Source organism: Trachypithecus francoisi, unplaced genomic scaffold, assembly GCF_009764315.1.
Source record: "Trachypithecus francoisi isolate TF-2019V2 unplaced genomic scaffold, Tfra_2.0 Lachesis_group17, whole genome shotgun sequence".
Classification (NCBI taxonomy): Eukaryota; Metazoa; Chordata; class Mammalia; order Primates; family Cercopithecidae; genus Trachypithecus; species Trachypithecus francoisi.
Window position 1 is genome coordinate 76,005,188 of NW_022681462.1, and position 12,960 is coordinate 76,018,147.

The following is a 12,960-nucleotide window of genomic DNA, read 5'->3' on the forward strand; positions in this document are numbered from 1 at the left end:
CATGAAGTCAGGAGATCGAGACCACGGTGAAACCCTGTCTCTACTAAAAAATACAAAAATTAGCTGGGCACAGTGGTGGGCACCTGTAGTCCCAGCTACTCGGGAGGCTGAGGCAGGAGAATGGCGTGAACCCAGGAGGCAGAACTTGCAGTGAGCCAAAATCGTGCCACTGCACTCCAGCCTGGGCAACAGAGTGAGACTCTGTCTCAAAAAAATAAATATATAAATAAAAATAAATAAATAAAATTAGAATACACAGATAAGCCAAAGAAGGAAATATAAAATTGCCTATAATTGTATTCCCCAGCAATAAGCACCATGACTATTTTGGTGGCAGTCTTTGCAGTTTTTTCTCTTGAACATATGTTTATATGTAGGCTTCATTACAATTTAAAAATCTAGCTGATAGGGTAGCCCTCAATCTCACTTCAGAGAAGCCCGCCTCACAAGTTAGGAAACACTGACACTGATACCCCCTTAGAAAACCCAGGATATAGACATTTATTTGTGGGGAAACTTTGATATCCCTCTATGGCAGATAGGCTACTGTCAGAATGCTCTTTTTGAAATAAGAAGTTACGTAACATAAAGACAGAGGAAAGAGTATGCAAGAATGTCATCCTCACGAGAAGTGCAGAGAGATTTCTTCATTGCTCAGCTGAGTACAAGCTGGCCTCCTGGAGTCTGTGAACGCAAGTGTTCAATGTGAGTGTGCCCTTGTGACCCCCTGGCTGTTTATACTCCAGAGGGTGTCCCCGTGCATCATCGGTGGCGTGGACCAAAACTGGTGATCCATTTGCCCTGTGTGACCTTGCCCAGTACCCTGCTGACTGAGAGTACACATCTGCTGGAAGTCCTCTGGGCTTCAAGGTGCAGGGGTAAGTATGACCTTGACTGCAGTAGCAATATGCTTTAGCCAACTAAGCTGGCTTATTTCATTTACCGCTCTATCTCCCATGGTTGAGCATTAAAAATACATGTTGGGACTGGGTGAGGTGGCTCACGCCTGTAATCCCAGCACTTTGGGAGGCCGAGGTGGGCAGATTACCTGAGTAAAGGAATTTGAGACCAGCCTGGACAACATGGTGAAATCCTGTCTCTACTAAAAATACAAAAATTAGCCGGGCGTGGTGGTGCACGCCTGTAGTCTTAGCTACTGGGAGGACTGAGGCAGAAGGAACGCTTGAACCCGGGAGGCAGAGGTTGCAGTGAGCTGAGATCGTGCCACTGCACTCCAGCCTGGGTGACAGAACAAGACTCTGTCTCAAAAAAAAAAAAGAAAGAAAGAAAGAAAAAGAAAAAAAAATACATGTTGGATGTTCAAAAGACTTTGTTTCATTTTAAGGCACAGAATAAATAACTGAACAGCAATAGAATTCCTATGTTGTGAACAAACAGGAAACAAATGGGCAATTCCTTTCTTGAGGGAATTTCTAGCTCTTGCATCCTTAATTCTGAAGTCCTACTTTTTCCCTGGCTACACCCATCTTCCCTTTCTGAACTGGTAGTACTTGTGTCCAAACCACTCTTATTGTGCTTTGAAAAAAAAAAAAGGAACTGCTCAGCAGTTCCCCTCTCTGTGCACTCTCCTCTCACAGAACAAGAAGGCATCTGGTCTACAAGAACTCGAGACCTCACTGAAACGGAAAGCAAATACAAAGAAACTTTATTTTAAAAACGTGTCTTGGTCCCCCCAAGAAGAGGGCAATTGGATTGCTCAGCCAGGTACTGTGGGTAGACAGAAAGGGATTTTTAAGGTCTGGGACCCAAATATTAAAACCTGGGTTTACATTCATTTAAAGCTTGTGTCTGGGATGTACAAAAGCCTTAACATTTACGAGTGTGGTTTGCATGACTGGCTGGATTTCCTGCCGAGAAACCTTTAGGGGTGGTTAATTGGGTCTGCTGGGGCTTCATCATGTTCAAGGGGTACATGTACCCCTTGGACTACTGTGAGATGGAAAGGACTTTGAAAACACTTTTTGGCATTACAGAAAGGAAACTCACCCTTTTATTTTGTTTTGTTTTTGAGAGGGAGTCTTGCTCTGTCACCCAGGCTGGAGTGCAGTGGCGTGATCCCAGCTCACTACAACCTCTGCCTCCTGGGTTCAAGCAATTCTCCTGCCTCAGCCTCCCGAGTAGCTGGGATTATAGGCACCTGTCACCACGCCCTGGCTAATTTTTGTATTTTTAGCAGAGACAGGGTTTCATCATGTTGGCCAGGCTGGTCTCAAACTCCTGACCTCGTGATCTGCCCACTTCGGCCTCCAAAGTGCTGGGATTACACGTGTGAGCCACCGCGCCCGGCCAGGAAACTCACTCTTGTTGCTAAGACTGTTGTTAGAATCACAGATGATCAAAGCTGAAAGGAACCAGGTAGAATACTTAGTCCATCCAATCTCCCGAGTTACTGATGAGAAACCTGATATCTGGAGACAGATGTGAAAGAAATCACCCTTTACAGGACACCTATTTCGTGATAGGGTCTTTACATACATTATCTCAGTTGATCCTTGCAGCCTGGCTTTGAGAGGTGGAAAATGTGGTAGAGCAGAGTTAAACGTCCTGCCCTACATCACACTGCTAATTGTCTACAAAACTAGGATAGAACCAGTTAGCACACTTCTTAACAGTTCACACACTTCTATAATACTAGTCGTATTAATTTGTTTAAAATACCACAGACTGCATGGCTTAAACAACATAAATTTATATTCCCACAGTTCTGGAGGCTGGAAGTCCAAGATCAAGGTGTCAGCAGGGTTAGCTTCTCCTCACACCTCTCTCCGTGGCCTTTTCTCTCTGTATGCACATTCTGGCATCTCCCTTTGTGTGTCCCAATTTCCTCTTCTCATCACAGCCTCTTTTCAGCTTAATGGCCTCTTTAAAGGCCCTGTCTCCAAATACAGTCACATTCTGAAGTTCAGGGCTTCAACATATGGATTTGGGGGAAGCCCAGTTCAGCACATAACACTATTATTAACTTGTGAGATTGCTGAAGCCTATTAAAGACCTGAGAACATTCTAGTCTAGAGCCTTTTCACTAGAAAGGAAGACAGATAATACCCACTGACCACCTTTGTCACAACTACTTTCATGTTTAATCTTCACAACAGTCCAAGGAGGTGGATATTAAAGCAAGATTTGGAAAGACTAAGTAACATGTCTAGGGATACTTACCTCATAAGCTGCAGAGTGAGGATTTGAATTCAGATCTGCAATGCCAAAGCACACACATTTTCCATTTCCGTGTGCTTCCTGTCTGCTCCTAATTATATGTACTCTTTCCCTTATTTTATCCCTGAGGTGTGGGAATGACCCCATGGACGTGGGTTATATTGGTTCAGAGAAACTTCAGTTCTCTGAGGAGCTCATGTAACCATTTGTAAGAAATTGCCAATTTTAGAATTAGTTCTAAATACTATTTTCCAGCCAGGCACAGTGGCTCATGCCTGTAATCCCAGGACTTTGGGAGGCCGAGGCGGGCAGATTGCCTGAGCTCAGGAGTTCACGACCAGCCTGGGCAACATGGTGAAACCCCGTTTCTACTAAAATACAAAAAATTAGCCAGCCATACTGGCGTACACCTGTAGTCCCAGCTACTCGGGAGGCTGAGGCAGGAGAATCGCTTGAACCTGGGAGGTGGAGGTTGCAGTGAGCCGAGATCATGCCACTGCACTCCAGCTTGGGAGACAGAGTGAGACTCCATCTTTCTCTATCCTCTCTCTCTCTTTCTGTGTGTGTGTGTGTGTATATATATATATATGTTATATGTATTATATATATTATTTTCCAATGTACAAATGTGGGGAAAGGACTTCTTCCACCCAATTCAGTTATTCACTGGACAGCTTGTGGGGAGGGGTTGCAAGGCCATAGCTACATTCCAGGGGAGTACACAGGTCGCAGTCCTATTCTTTTTTTTTTTTTTCTGAGATGGAGTCTCTCTCTGTCACCCAGGCTGGAGTGCAATGGTGCTATTTTGGCTCACTGAAACCTCCACCTCCTGGGTTCCAGCAACTCTCCTGTCCCAGCCTCCCCAGCAGCTGCGATTACAGGTGTGTACCTCCATGCCTGGCTAATTTCTTCTATTTTTAGCAGAGACGGGGTTTCACCATGTTGGCCAGGCTGGTCTCAAACTCCTGACTTCAGGTGATCTGCCCTCCGTGATTTCCCAAAGTGCTGGGATTACAAGCATGAACCCCCACGCCCGGTCCACAGCCCTGTTCTGTATGCCAGTGGGTAAGTGAGAAAAATTACATGAGCTTCAGTGTATGGGTTGATTTTGTTCTTGAGAGCAATTAAAAACTTTATACTTCTTAGCTCCTTCCTCTATCTTCTTCCTTTTTCTACTCTCACTTCAACTTTGACCCAGTCAGGGATGGTCTGATTCTTCCCAAACCCACCCCTTTTTGGGGAAGTAGAAAGGGAGAGAAGAATCTATAGTTACTGCTATTCACTGAGTCCTTCTTGTGTGCCAGTCACTACGCCTCGTTTGAGGACTCTTAGCGTGTCAGTGGTAGAGCTGTAGTTTGAACGCAATCCTGACACCAAAATGTGCCCTTGCTTATGCTCCTGAGCTGCCCCAATTTCTTTTCTTTCTTTTTTTTTGAGACAGAGTCTCCCTCTATCACCAGACGGAGTGCAGTGGTGTGATCTCGGCTCACTGCAACCTCCACCTCCTGGGTTCAAGTTATTCTCTTGCCTCAGCCTCCCGAATAGCTGGGAGTACAGGCGTCTGCCACTACGCCTGGCTAATTTTTTTTTGTTTGTTTGTTTGTTTTTTTGAGACGGAGTCTCGCTTAGTCGCCCAGGCTGGAGTGCAGTGGCGCGATCTCGGCTCACTGCAAGCTCTGCCTTCTGGGTTCATGCCATTCTCCTGCCTCAGCCTCTCAAGTAGCTGGGACTACAGGCGCCCGCTGCCACGCCCGGCTAATTTGCATTTTTAGTAGAGACGGGGTTTCACCATGTTAGCCAGGATGTCTCGATCTCCTGACCTTGTGATCCACCCACCTCGGCCTCCCAAAGTGCTGGGACTACAGGCGTGAGCCACCACGCCCGGCCTAATTTTTGTATTTTTAAGGGTTTCACCATGTTGGCCAGGATGGTCTCAATCTCTTGACCTCATGATCCACCTGCCTTGGCCTCCCAAAGTGCTGGGATTACAGGCGAGAGCCACCGCACCTGGCTGCTCCAATTTCAATGACAATATTTTTATATTGTTAATGAATTAGTTTTTTTTTTTTTTTTTTTTGAGACGGAGTCTCGCTCTGTCACCCAGGCTGGAGTGCAGTGGCCAGATCTCAGCTCACTGCAAGCTCCGCCTCCCGGGTTCACGCCATTCTCCTGCCTCAGCCTCCCGAGTAGCTGGGACTACAGGCGCCGCCACCTCGCCCGGCTAGTTTTTTTATATTTTTAGTAGAGATGGGGTTTCACCATGTTAGCCAGGATGGTCTTGATCTCCTGACCTTGTGATCCGCCCGTCTTGGCCTCCCAAAGTGCTGGGATTACAGGCTTGAGCCACCACGCCCGGCCGTTAATGAATTAGTTTTAACATAAAAGGGAAATTTTATTTTCTGAAAACAGATATGCTTTTGAAGCAGCATCATTGTCTGGGGTAAATACCCGATGTTCGTTGTCTCACGCCAAGTGAATCGAGGGCATAGACACACAAAAGGAGAGTTTGAGAGTGGAGGTTTAGGCCGGGCACAGTGGCTCACACCTGTAATCCCAGCACTTTGGGAGGCCGATGGGGGCGGATCACGAGGTCAAGAGATAGAGACCATTCTGGCCAACATGGTGAAACCCAGTCGCTACTAAATATACAAAAATTAACTGGGTAAGGAGGCATGCACTTGTAATCCCAGCTATTCGGGAGGCTTAGACAGGAGAATCGCTTGAACCCAGGTGGCAGAGGTTGCAGTGAGCTGAGGTTGCACCACTGCACTCCAGTCTGCCTACAGAGCGAGGCTCCGCCTCAAAAAAAAAAAAAGAAAGAAAGTGGAGGTTTAATAGGGGAAAGAAAGAGAAAAGAGAATAGCTCTCTCTCCTGCAGAGAGAGAGGGGAACCTGAGTGAGAGGTTTTGTTGTGAAATGCATGGTTTGTTTTTTGTTTTGTTTTGTTTTGAGACAGAGTCTTGCTCTGTTGCCCAGGCTGGAGTGCGGTTGCACCATCTTTGCTCAGTGAGCTCTGCCTCCCGGGTTCAAGCAATTCTCCTGCCTCAGACTCCTGAGTACCTGGCATTACAGGCGCCCACCACCGCACCCAGCTAATTTTTGTAGTTTTTAGTAAAGACGGGGTTTCACCATGTTAGCCAGGATGGTCTCAATCTCTTGACCTCGTAATCCGCCCGCCTAGGCCTCCCAAAGTGCTGGGATTACAGGCGTGAACCATCGCGCCCGGCCAATAAATTGTAGTATTTTATACAGTAGAGTACTACTAAGCAATGAAATGTTATAAACTGCTTATACTACAAGTAACAGCATGAATGACTTACACAGACATTGTGTGGAATGAAAGGAGTAGCACATGCTATATGATTCCGTTTATGTGAAGTTCTTCAACAGGCTAAACTAATTTATGGTTTTAAAAAAATCAGAATAGAGATTGCCTGTGAGGGTACGGTAGAGATGGAATTTGACTGGGAAGGAGCATGGGATACTTTCCAAGGAGAGGGCAGTGTTTTCTGTCTTGATAGGTGTTTGAAGTAGAAGCATTTTTCAGCTCATCAAAGGGTACAGTTAAGATCTGTGCTTTCACTGTAGGTGAATTTTTCCTAAGAAAGAATAATAAAGAATAAAGAATAATAAACCAGTATTGAATTCTAGTAAATATATGGACATAGAAATGTGCTAACATCTGCGACTTACATAGATTGATAAATGAGTAGAGGGATGGATTTTCTCTATGTGTGAAAATGTTCATAATAAAATGTTAGGGTAATGACCAGATGTGGTGGTTCATGCCTGTGATCCCAGCATTTTGGGAGACTGAGGCAGGCAGATCACTTTAGCCCAAGAGTTTGAGACCAGCCTGGACAACACGGCAAAACCCTGTCTCAAAAAAAAAGAAAGAAAAAAAATGAGCCAGGCATAGTAGCACACACCTGTGGTTCCAGTTACTCAGGAGGCTGAAGTGGGAGGATCACCTGAGCCCAGCAGGTTAAGGATGCCGTGAGCCATGATCAGGCCACTGCACTCCAGCCCGGGTGACAGAGTGAGACCCTGTCTCAAAAAGAGTTTTAATGTTAGGATTGATTGGCTTTAATGCGACTCCCAGAGCAAATGCCAGAGAAAAGGCAAGTAGGCAAGGCAAAAAAACCTTTATTTACAAACCAAATGTGAGGGAGGGGCGAGGTTCACCAGCCTCCGGGGGTGGAGGCCGACGAAGTCGCTCCGGTGTTCTCGGGTGAGGTTCCCAGGTCCGCACAGGAGCAGGGGCCAAGGAAGCTCGCGCCGGGGCTCTCGGGCGAGGTTCCTGGGTCCCACACAGGAGGAGGGGCCAAGGAAGCTCGGTCCGGCGTTCTCGGACGAGGTTCCCGGTCCCGCGTAGACGAGGAGGGGCCGAGGAAGTTCGCGCTGCGCGCCCACCGGGAGCAGCTTTTATGTCCTGGGCCCGGGAATGGGAGGGCAGTGGGCGGGACATAGGCGGGTCAGGGGCGGGGTGGTAGGCGTGGCTAGGCGGGTTCCGGTTTCTCTCCGTCGGAGGTCGGGTTGCGCCTGCGCAGTCGACCCGTGTCTTTCCCGGGCGCGGGAAAGTTGACAGTGAAGAACCTGGAACTGCGCCATCTTGCCTCCGTTTGTCCAAACAGTCCAACCTTTTATTGATAATAGTGATAAGGGGCGGCGTGGTCTGTCTGGCTACTTCCTGCTGTTAAGGGACGTCGTTAAGGTTGGGGTCTATGGTTGGTATTTGGACGTACGGATGAAGAAGCATCTGGTTGAAGGTGACGCGCGTGATCTCTTGAACTTTGGCTCGGAGAAATTTGATTAAAACAGGAGCAAGACATAAGGCAAAACAGAGGATTAGTATGGGAATTAGGAACGGGAGCATCTGCTGTATTACGGGCAGCAGCCATACCGGTGGTCCGGGGGTGAAGGGGGTATTGTAGGTTTTTAGTTCTGCTTTAATCCTGTTTAGGGTTTGGATGTTGGTGTCCACTAGGCCTGACTCGTTTACGTAATAGCAGCATTCTTCTCCTAAGAAGAGACATGTTCCTCCTTTTTTGGCAGTAAGTAAATCTAATGGTCGCCTATTTTGTGCTGCTACCTGGGCCACTGAGGTAATTTGACGCTGCAGAGAGACCAGGTTTTCAGCTGAAGCCTCTATGGCCTCTCGGATTTGAGCTGCTAGAGATCGGGTAGACTGTACTGAGTAGGCAAGTGCTCCAGTTCCAAGCCCTGATGCCACTAAGGAGGAGGCCAGGGAGACTCCGATGACTAGGGGAAGGAAGACAGCCCGTTTTTGGAGATCAGGAGGAGGGTTAAATTGTATGACGAGTTCAGCTACTTCTGCTTTACTATATAAGGTTAAACTAGGTACTAGGGACACTGGGACACAAAGGGATTGGCCAATGGATGTGTGATTAAGGACCTTGAAGAGGGTTTTGTTGCACCAGAAATAACCTCCAATGGGAGCCGTCTGGGTCTTAGTGGGTGGCTGGGTATAGTTACACTAGGGGGTGTTTGGGGTAGAGTAGCAGAAAGGAAGGATTGGACTTTCTGGGCTTTGGTATAGTGGGACTTGGAGTAAGAACGGTTTTTGGGAGGTGCCTATGGAGTTAGTTGTAGCCTTGAAAGCAGTAGGTAAAGGGACTGCCACTAAAGGGGCTCTTTCAAGGGCCGCACAGAGGAAACAGTGGAAGAGATTTGTTAGGTTGGCTGCCCGTGTTAGGTTTAACCCTTGACGGACTAGTTTTAACCATGAGAAGGGGTCCTTATTGGAGGAGTGTAATTGATCTTGCAAGGCCTGTTCTTGTGCTTGTATGGCTAAGGTTAAATTCTGTAGGGCTTGTAGGGCTTGTATGTTTTGAGGAAGGGATTTTTGCTGGACAAGTGTTCTTTTTATCAGGAGAGTAGCCATGGGATATGAACTAAGGATTGTGTGGCCTGTGTAGAGTCCACCTTTGACTCCGTCTGCCCATTGGGGGTCCCATGGGTCTTTGATATTTAATTGGTATTGAAGGGGGGGTTCGTTGATTCGCAATGGTGAAGAGAGCAGTGGGTTTCTTCTGTCTCAAGGTTGCATAATGGATCTTACAATAAATATAAGGGCATCCTAGGTTCTTTTGTTTCCAGTAAGTCTTACAATTGTAATGTGTCTGATCGTGCAGGAAGCAGAGAGCCTTAGCTCCGGCTGCACTGCAACACGATAGGGTAAAATTTATAGTAAGATGGGGTTGGCAGCCTGAAGGGGGGCAGTCAGCAGTGCCTTGTAGCTGTGAGTGCTGTTTATTTTTGTGTGACCAAGTTTCAACTGTAGAGAATCTCCATATGAAAATTGGGTTAGTAATAGAGATCGAAATGCAAGAAAAAGATAGTAATATAAGTATGAAATAGTACTTCATCTTCAGTGTAATCACAGGGTACACCTTGTCACTGAAGATGTTTTATAAAGGTAAGCGGGAGAACCACTGTGATGGGCTATTATCTGGAGGCAAGTAGGGATCTGGGGTAAGATATTGGAATTCTGTTATGTTTATATAGAGTATGGTGAGAAATCGGGATAAGCGCAAGGGGTCAGGGAACATGTGGTGGTTGGGAGAGAGGGGTGTGCTAGTTCTGCATGTTGTCTCAGGAGTTGTCTCAAGAGGGTGAGGTATGGGAGATAAGTTGCCAGCGGGGAAGAAAGGGTGAGTAACTGCTGGAGGGTGAGGGGCCGGCTGTAAACTAATTCAAACGGACTGAGGCCTGTTGGACTCCGTGGGGCTGCTCGCAGCCGGGTTAGGGCCAGGGGAAGGAGAGTTACCCACGATTGTCAAGTCTCGAGGGAGAGTTTGGTGAGTTGCTGCTTAATGAGCCCGTTGGCCTTCTCTACTTTACCAGAAGACTGAGGTCTATAAGGGATGTGGAGTTTCCAGGTGATGTGTAGGAGGGCTGCCACCTGTTGGACTACCTTGGAGATGAATGCTGGGCCGTTGTCAGACTGAAGAGTGAGCGGAGGCCAAACCTAGGAATAATGTGTTCAGTGAGTATGGAGGCAACTATATTGGCGGTTTCTCCTGTAGTAGATAGGCTTCTATCCATCCTGAAAAAGTATCAACGAGGTTAAGAGATATTTGAATTTTTTATGCCTGGCATGTGGGTAAAGTCAATTTGCCAATCTTCGCCTGGTTGGTGCCCTCTGAGTTGATGGCTCGGATGGGGGTTGCGCAATGTGCCTTGAGGGTTTGACTTGAGGCATGTGGAGCACTGTCGGTTGATTATAATTAGGTGTTTCATGAGTGTGGGGCAGTGAATGAGGGGGCTTAGGAGGTTATATAAAGCTTTGGGTCCCATGTGTAGGGAATTATGTATGTCTTTTAGAATGGTGTGCAGTTGAGTTTCAGGAATAACTAATTTATTATTGAGGTAAATCCAATTGTCTGCAGCTAGTTTGGCTGTTGGATCTCGTAATAGTTTGGTCTTTTCCTCTTGGGTATAAGTAGGGGTATATTGAGGAGAGAGAAAACAAATAGAGGGAAGCGTGGGAGTGGAGAATCCGGCTGCCGACTTGGCAGTGGTGTCGGCAAAGTTATTGCCAGCCGCCACCAAGTTAGATGGAGTCTGATGACCTTTACAGTGTATGATGGCTACTCTGGAAGGTGCTGATAAAGCGTCTAGCAGTTTGAGTATCTGTTTTTTGTTGACTATAGGGGTACCACTGGTGGTTAGGAACCCTCTCTCTTTCCAGATGACAGAGTGGGTGTGTGCAATCAAGAAGGCATACTTGGAGTCTGTGTATATGTTTACCGTTTTTCCTCTGGATAGGAGGAGAGCCCTGGTTAGTGCGATAAGTTCTGCCTGCTGTGATGTTGTTCCTTGTGGTAAAGGCTTAGCTTCTAGGACAGCAGAAGATATAACTACCGCGTATCCTGCCTGTCTGTTTCCTAGAGAATTTATAAAAGAACTGCCATCTACAAATAGCGTTAACTGTGAGCCTTCCAATGGCTGGTCATGTAAATGTAAGTGACTAGGTGGTTGGGCCTCTAAAAGTTCTGGACAGGAGGGTTCAGTACTAGGTTGCTTGAGAGGGTCAGGAAGTAGGGTTGCTGGATTCAGAGAGGAACAGACTCCTAGGGCAAGGGTGGAGTCCTCTATGAATAGGAGGTGAAAGAGTTGGAATCTGGACGGGGTTAGATGGCTAATACTTCGTGGGCAATAAGATCTTGAAGGCAGTGAGTAGAGAAGACTGTTAGGTTACCACCCCTAATGAGTTTCTTTGCTTCTTGGGTTAGACAGGCTGCTGCTGCCAGGGCCCAAAGACAGGGCTGCCACCCTTGTACGGTGGGGTCTAATTGTTTAGATAGATATGCCATGAGGCGGTAGGTGGCGCCTATAGATTGGGCTAAAAGACTCACTGCAACTTTTTGTCTTTCATCCGTGAAAAGCTGGAAGGGGCGTTGGACGTCTGGGAGTGAGAGAGTAGGATGTGAGAGAAGGCAGTTTTTCAGGTGAGTGAAATGTTTATAGATTAACTTTGGGTTAGACAAAGGTCCTTGGGGAGTCTCCTTGACAGCTGCATATAGAGGCTTAGCCAAGATTCTGAAATTAGGAATCCAGTGTCTGAAAAATCCTACTAGGCCCAGGAAGGATTGAATTTCCTTAGCGTCTTGAGGAGGAGAAAGATTTTGTATTAGAGCTAAGCGGTCTGTAGTAAGTGAGCGTGTCGTAGGAGTGATCTCAATACCTAAATATATGACACATTGTTGTGCGAGTTGAGCTTTGTGTTTGGATATTCAGTAACCTTTGGATCCTAGATGATTAAGGAGGATCGCAGTGTCTAAAAGAGAGTCCTGTCCCGTGGGACTACAGAGTAAAAGGTCATCTACATATTGGAGAATTTTACTATTGGTAAGAGGACAGGAGGCTAACTCTTTTGCTAGGGCCTGCCCAAAGAAATGGGGGCTGTCTCGGAACCCTTGGGGAAGCACTGTCCATGTCAGTTGGGTGGAGGTATGGGTGTCTGGGTCTTCCCATGTAAAAGCAAAAAGAAACTGACAATCTGGGTGCAGGGGAATAGTGAAAAATGCATCTTTTAGATCCAGTACAGTAAAGTGTGTTGTATTAGGTGGAATGAGAGAAAGAAGGGTATAGGGGTTGGGAACTACCGGATGGGTGGACAAACAGCTTCGTTGATAAGACGAAGATCCTGCACTAACCGAAAAGTTCCATCTGCCTTCTTTACAGGTAGGATTGGGGTGTTACAGGGAGAATGAATGGGGATGAGGATGTGTTGGCTGAGTAACCTAGTAATGATTGGTTTTAGTCCTCGTAAGTGCTGTGGAGAGAGAGAGAACTGTGGGCGGGTTGGAAACTGAGATGGTTTCTTAAGTTTTGTAAGTATTGGTGGATGATGTTCCGCCACGACAGGAGTGGAGGTGTCCCACACTTGGGGGTCGATAGGAATGGGGAAGTCGGGGAAAGGGTTAGTAGGATTGTTGGAGTCATTTGAGTTAGTCAATACTAGAAGCAGATGGCGGGTAGGGTGGGGGGCGCTACTAGGGATGGAGATACAGGCTTTCAGTTGACTTAAAACATCTCGGCCCAGTAGGGGAGTGGGGCATGAGGGGATAATGAGGAACGAGTGTGCAAAATAGTTGTTGGCCAGGCAGCAATTAAGGGGTGGGATTTTTCGAGGGCTGGATGGGGAGCCATTGACTCCTACAACAGAAATATTGGAGGGAAGGCTAGGCCCTTCGAAAGACGGCAAAGCAGAGTAGGTAGCCCCGCTGTCGATTAAAAAATTAATTGTCTTACCCG

General features: G+C 46.9%; 1 protein-coding gene across 1 annotated transcript in view; it reads left to right on the forward strand.

Moving 5' to 3' along the window:
- The first annotated feature begins 635 nt into the window (after positions 1 to 635).
- NLRC4 (NLR family CARD domain containing 4) overlaps positions 636 to 12,960 on the forward strand; it is a 54,172-nt gene continuing 41,847 nt past the window's right edge. Inside the window, 3 exon segments of the mRNA XM_033176094.1 lie at positions 636 to 878; positions 1,599 to 1,725; positions 4,099 to 4,242. The gene's annotated coding sequence lies outside the window, so the exon portion shown is untranslated.